The sequence below is a fragment of the Phoca vitulina genome, unplaced genomic scaffold (genome assembly GCF_004348235.1).
Source record: "Phoca vitulina isolate PV1807 unplaced genomic scaffold, GSC_HSeal_1.0 scaffold6, whole genome shotgun sequence".
In the NCBI taxonomy this organism is placed as follows: Eukaryota; Metazoa; Chordata; class Mammalia; order Carnivora; family Phocidae; genus Phoca; species Phoca vitulina.
Window position 1 is genome coordinate 60,068,930 of NW_022589709.1, and position 6,704 is coordinate 60,075,633.

At 42.5% G+C, this 6,704-nt stretch overlaps 1 protein-coding gene across 3 annotated transcripts in view; it reads right to left on the bottom strand.

Moving 5' to 3' along the window:
* Nucleotides 1-4,669, bottom strand: part of RNF180 (ring finger protein 180) — a 198,132-nt gene extending 193,463 nt beyond the window's left edge. For all 3 annotated transcript variants that reach the window (XM_032404348.1, XM_032404349.1, XM_032404350.1), the window contains exon 1: nt 4,617-4,669. The gene's annotated coding sequence lies outside the window, so the exon portion shown is untranslated. The remainder of the gene's footprint in view (nt 1-4,616) is intronic.
* Nucleotides 4,670-6,704: the final 2,035 nt, after the last annotated feature.

Here is a 6,704-nt window from a genome sequence, read left to right on the forward strand (position 1 = left end):
CCTTTGAGGAAAAAAATCGAGGTGGAGAACAAGTTCAAGGACAAAGTAAATGAAATAATAAAAAACACAGAAAGTAACCAACACATAGAACTACTTGGTAAACTAAAAACAAGAATTAGGGAGTCAGGGAAAGCTTTGTGGAAAACTGTGGTATTACAGCCGGTCTTAGAGGATAGAGAGGATTTAGAGAGCATTGGTCAAGTAGAGTGGAGAGAAATGGGTACTCTGAGCAAGGAAAATAATATAAGCCAAAACACTAAGTTGGGAAAGGATATGGCTGTTCGGTGAGCAAACAATATAATGCCCGACTAGGAGAGTGAAAGCTTTATTTAGGACTATATGGCCTTAGCTGGGTTTAAGTCAGACAAGTGTAGCTATATAAATATTTATTATACAACTTATATATTCTCCTAAAGACAAGTAGTCTGAGAAAGAATAGTTGCTGCCTTAAAACCAAAAATTCAAAGAGAAGATGGCCAGAAAAATATACCTCAGTTTTCATTTCTATCTCTATTAAATAAACTTTAAGTAAACAGTCCTCACTTTACTCATTGTATCATTGGCCCACCTGTCTATACTAGTCATTAAAAGCTGGCTACACTGGTGTTCATACTCCAAGTCTGGCCCCGTGGATAGATTTGTTAATAGGCTTCTAAATAGGACAAGCAATTCTCATTCAGAGTAACTCTCATGCTTATCTCAGCAATTTTATGAAGGATGTTTTGAAGCGGCTTTAAAAATGTGTGCTAATGATCTACTGATTGTTTCTAAAGTTTTCCAGCTATCAAACCATCAGTGAATTAATCAGGTAGAGAGATTATAGAATTTGAGGTCAATTCTATTAATACAACCATCCCTAATACTTCTGCTTGCTACAGAGATTTATCAGGATAAAAAAATGCAACGGATCTGATTTCTTTAGCTAGCTTTTCTAAAAGATTTGCCAATGAAGTCATTTCCTTAAATTTTTTCAAAATCTAAGAAAGCAATGAAACACCTTGTTAATTAAGTGCTTAATGTTTACAGTACCAAGAATACTTAGTTTTCATCAATAAGATTCTATTTTTATACACTATCATATACTAGGGTGAAAACAAGATTTTTTTTTGAAGATTTTATTTATTTGAGAGAGAGAGAAAGAGAGAGAGATGGCACAAGCGCTCTCCTGCAGGGTGCAGGGGGAGGGGCAGAAACAGAATCTTGCAAACTGTGCTCATGGGTCCCATCATGGGGCTCCATCTCAAGACCCCTGAGATCATGACCTGAGCGGAAACCAAGAGTCAGATGCTTAATCGACTGAGCCACTCAGGTGCCCCAAAACAAGATATTTTAATGTGGGTATTTTTATGTCCCCATTTTATTGTGGACTACTATAAATTGTTAGGGTACAATACAAATTATTAGTTTCAAAATATTTAACAAACATGCAAACGTACACATAGAAATAAATATATCTATGTACAAATATACACACAGACACAAAACTTTAGCCTTCAGGTGGGCACTGTCCCCTTCAGAGTAGTCACTCTGGAAGGATGCAAAGTTATTCTAACAATGTTGCCATTATTTAAAACTATTTCTAAATCACCCTTTTGAAATTGCTTTCATAGCTTCAAAAATCTTTTAAACATCCTTAATAATGGTAAAATCTTAAAGGTAGAAATGAGTTTCACAATCACGTAGACATCATTTTATCAAGGTAAGTTTAGTAAATAAAATACAGGTTCAAACTCAATTATACAGTTTTTTTTTTTTAATTAAAAAATACAAACAAAAACCAGTACTTATAAAAGTGATCCTAAAAGCATGTTTTTGTTACTTATAAATTGACTAGAAATTTCAAAAGATTCAAAATAATTGTAACTAGCAGCAGTACTTTTGGAAGTGTTTAACTACTTGGAATGACCACTCTCAAAAAATAATTAACAGCATGTTTGGGAGAGGGGCAGGGTTTCACGACTCTATGGTCACACTTTGCAGGCACAGGGCATCTTTTTTCCATGTAGTTAACAATATTTACTTCATTAATTCTCCAAATATCCCTTATGAGAGAAAGGCCAGATTATCATTCTTTTTTTCAGGTGGCTGAATGATGAGTAAGGAAAGAATTGTGTTTATTTCACGAGTCAATAATTAAGTCTAGGCAATAATGCCCTAACATTTGTGCTATGTAGTGAGCAAAATTTAAATAAAATGTTTTAGCTTTATACTGCCTGATAAAAAGGCATTAAATGAGGTAGGTGTGTCATGAAATATTACAGAGATCTATTAAAATGATTATTAATTCACTGCATAGCTGCCTGAAAGAATTCTTGCTTGATGTAATGACAGCTACTTATTAAAGAGGCTGGTGTCTACCTTAAAATACACTCATAAGCATCCTACTGGAATCTATTTTATCAAAAAAAAAAGGATGTCTGGTTTTTTAAATACTTGATTTTAGAAGAAAAAATATCTTCACTTTGAAAAACCAAATATATAAATGAAAGAGGAAGAAATATGGGCAGTAAAAGATCTATCAGCAAACTCACGTAAGAGCAAACCCTAGGGAAACTGGTGAACTTTTGTTGCTTCTGGAGAGTTAAAAAAAGTACAAGGACATAAATGCACATGATTACAAGTTAAATTCCATTGAAATTATTGAAATGCCTGTTCTCTGAAATGTTTAATTCTTCTGTTGAGAAAAGAAAACTTGCTGCTCAATATTCTAGAATACCTATGCGCCTACTTCTTCCATTCTACTTATTCATTAAATAAATATTTAAGGCTCCCAGTGGCACCATATTTATATAGGATATTAAAGATTTGACAGACCAAAGACAAATTTAGTCCTTACAACTACTCTGGTGATCCTATTCAACAACTGAAACTCTAACAGGACTCCAGCTGGTCATAAGGGTTAACTTGCTTTAAGTGAACACACTCCTTGCTTGTTGATTTAAGGCCCTTGATCTGCAATAGAACGAATTTGCTTTCTTTGGGATCTGCAGACCACTGGCCTTGGGAATAAGAGACTAGAACTTTCCCAGGCCACAGAGGCCAGCAAGGATGCTTGAAGCCACCTTGAACATTCTGATTAGCCCAGCAATCTTTTAGCAAAATGTTTTTTTTCATCTTAAGGTCACTCAAATGACTTTATTGATCTCCCTTTGTGCATCTGTAAACCTTGCCCTCCACTGCAGAAAGAACAGGGTACTCTTGTACAACCACCCCTGGGTACCAAGGAACCAGATCTTCTCGCACAACCTCCAAGTACCAAGATAACTCTGTAGCTGGTATCACCAAGTCTGGAAGTAATCAAGAAACGTCACAGAGACACTGTACTCCCTTAATTGATTAAACCCCTTTAAAAATCTCTGGGCCAGGCAGAAACTTAGGGGGAGGCCTTTGGACAAGAGGCCACCTTCTCCCCCAGGTGGCTGGTCTCCTGAAGAAAGCTCATATTCCTTTCCAATCAAAACTCCTCTCTTGAGTGTTGGTCTTTCAGGCAGGCGACAGGCAGCTGAACTTGGGTTTCCACAACAAAATGACTCTGGTCTTTTAAGTTTCACTTTTTAGGGGTACTATTCCAGGAGTCTGAAAGGATGCAACTCTATTTTTAATGAGAGGTGTTAGTAATTAATGACTAACCAAAACATAAAAAGTATCCGACGGGCACTCTGAGCCCTACATTTTGTATGAGGTTGAGAATAACTCTCAGCCAGACAAGTTCTAATCACAGCTCTCACAAGGGCTGACTGCTGATTTTTGATATAATCATGTTTCGGCGTGGGTGCCTCAGCTGTCTGGTCTATAAAATGGGGTAATAGGAACCTGTCCACACAACGCTGCTTTGAAGTTAACTAATGAATGCTGTCTTGGGTGCACCTGAAACTATTAGATGCTACAAAAGTATTGAGTACTATCCGGAAAAGAACACGGTAATACATACACGTTAGTGCTAAACACGGCAGTAATAATAACAGCCCCCCGCCCCCAACCCTCTCCTCACCTCCACCCCGCTGCCCAAGGCGTCCTTATAACCTCAGCCTAGCCAACTCTGTGCACTCTGGATCCAAGGCTGCAACAAAAGCAGGTGAAAGGCCAATACCAAAATGGACCAGACAAAAGAAAGTGGCTCTGTGCAGAGGCAACGGGCCACGGAAGGGGGTGTGTGCCGACTCTTCCCAGAAGCTCTCAGATGAAACGGGACTCAGTTCCTCAACTCCGACCTGGAGGGCATCCAACAACCGACCCAGTCGCCCACCACCCGCTCCCTGCCCTCCACCGGAACCCTGCTTCCCCCCACCAGCCCTCCCCCAAGCCTGGTCCCCGATCTCACGGCCCTGGCTCACATTTCCAGACCCGGTGTAATTCCACCCGGTCTACGGTCACGCCCCGAGGACTCCGCGGAGAGCCTCAAGTGCGCAAGTTAAAGCGCTGAGGCCGCATCACCTGAGGCCGGGGCGGGAGGCAGCCAGGCCAGCCCCAGCCCAGCCCAGGCCAGCCCAGCCCTCCAGCAGCCCCAGCTCTGCGAGCCGAGCCCCGGCAGAGCCACCGCAGCCGGTCAGGGCCGGCGGAGGCCAGACCGTCTCGGGAAGGCGCGCCCGGCCGGGCTGCGAGCCGCTGGCCCTTACCTGCGTCTGCGTCCGGGAGCCGCCGGCTCCGCGCCCCCTCCCGGCGCGGCCCGCGCCCCGCAGCCCGGCTCTGAGGACTCGCAGCGCCGCGGCTCCCGCCGCCGCGATGCCGGTTCTACGAGACGGGAAGCGACAGGAGCCAAACCCCGCGGAAAGCGCTCTAGCTCGCCTGGGTCTCGGTGCCCCGGCGCTCCCCGCCGCACACCGCCCCGCTCACTCACCTCGGTGGGTTCCGCCCCGGCTGAGTGTGGGCGACGCCCAGCCCTGACCCGGTGCCTACCCGAGCAGCGCCGGCGGTGCCAGGCTCGGCGAGACCGGGCCGAAGTTGTCCTCTCCTGCCATCCCCTTACCAGAGCAACTGAAGTTTCCTGGGCCTTCTGCAACCTTGGCCTCACCCTGTCCCTCCTGGAGGGCTGAGTTCTGAGCCCACCTGCTGGGTCTGTTGCTTCTTGTGCCTCAGGTTCCACCTTTATTCAACTGGGATTAATCCCTAAAGTGTTCTTGACTTCACTCTTGACGAATTACGGTTCGTATATGAGTTGATGACCAGAGGTAAATCAAAAGTGCTTATTCGGGGAGTGAGGGGGGCCCCTCTTGGAGTAAATCTTGACTTGTCAGAGGTACATCAAAACAATGAAAACAGATGATCCAAAGGCTATAAATAAGGTCCAGGACATAAAAAGCAAGTTTTATTAGTTGGTTTGAGGAAGGGGAAGGAAGCTCGGGGCCGGGGGGGGTGGTGGGGAGGGGGGGAAATCTCTAAAGACTGTATCGCTTTTTCTGCTAGATAGAAATTTCCATTTGCCTGAAGTGGCTTATTTGGATTCCTGTCCAAGCCCAGGGTTGTATGTAATGATTTCCCACCTGAGAATCCAAAGCAATCAATAACAAAACCAAAGACATCAAAAAGTACAGAAAACTACAGACCAATATACCTTATATTAATACAAAAATCCACAATATAAAACTGGCAACCTAAATCCAACATAGAAAAAACATTTTACAACATGACCAAGAGGGACTTCTCTGAGGAATGCAAGTGGGTTTATTGAAGTCATACTCTTAGAATAAAAGGCAAAGGCCACAGGATCATCTCAATAAATGAAGAAAAAGCACTTGATAAAATCGAACACGTTTTCATGATAAAAACATTCATCTAAGGGAACTTAACGTGATAAAAGACATCTATAAAAAACCCAAAGCTAAGATCATACCTAACGTTAGAAAAAAAATGAATAGTTTCTGCTAAGATCAAGAATAAGACAAGGGGCGCCTGGGTAGCTCAGTCGTTAAGCGTCTGCCTTCAGCTCAGGTCATGATCCCAGAGTCCTGGGATGAGCCCCGCATCGGGCTCCCTGCTCAGCGGGAAGCCTGCTTCTCCCTCTGCCTGCAGCTCCCCCTGCTTGTGCTCTCTCTGACAAATAAATCTTAAAAAAAAAGAGTAAGACAAGAATGTCCTCTCTTCCTACTTCTTTTCAACTTTGTACTGCATGTTTTAGCTAGGACAATTAGGTTAGAGAGGTCAAATACCTAACAGTGAATACAGCAAATAGAAGACAAAGAATTATTGAGGAAAACCAAGACAATAGTCCTTGGAACTGAAGGGCAATAGGACACAAGCTTCCAGCTCAACGGATTAAAATGATCTATACCAAGGTGTATTATTGTGAAATTTCAAAGCATATCAAAGATTTTAATAGATTCCAGAGAGGAAAAATATAGATCATTTATGAAAATTCAGAAATTAAAATGGCATTGGCCTTTTTGACGGAAACATAAAAGATAAATTCTGAGGGAAAATGGTTTCCAAACTAGAAAATAACAATTGAAGGATATGCTCCATTACAACAAAGGGGTGAGGTAAGGGTTTGCCAGAAGAGAGAAGTGAAATTTACACCCAAGTCAACTGTGGTAGGCACAGTGGCCCTCAAAAGATGTTCGCATCCTAATCTCTAGAACCTGTAAATATGTCACATTACACAGCAAAAAGGACTTTGCAGGTGTAATTAGAGTTAGGAACTCAAATGGGAAGATTATCCTAGATTATCCAGGTAGGCCCAATGTAATCACAATTCTTTAGACGCAGAA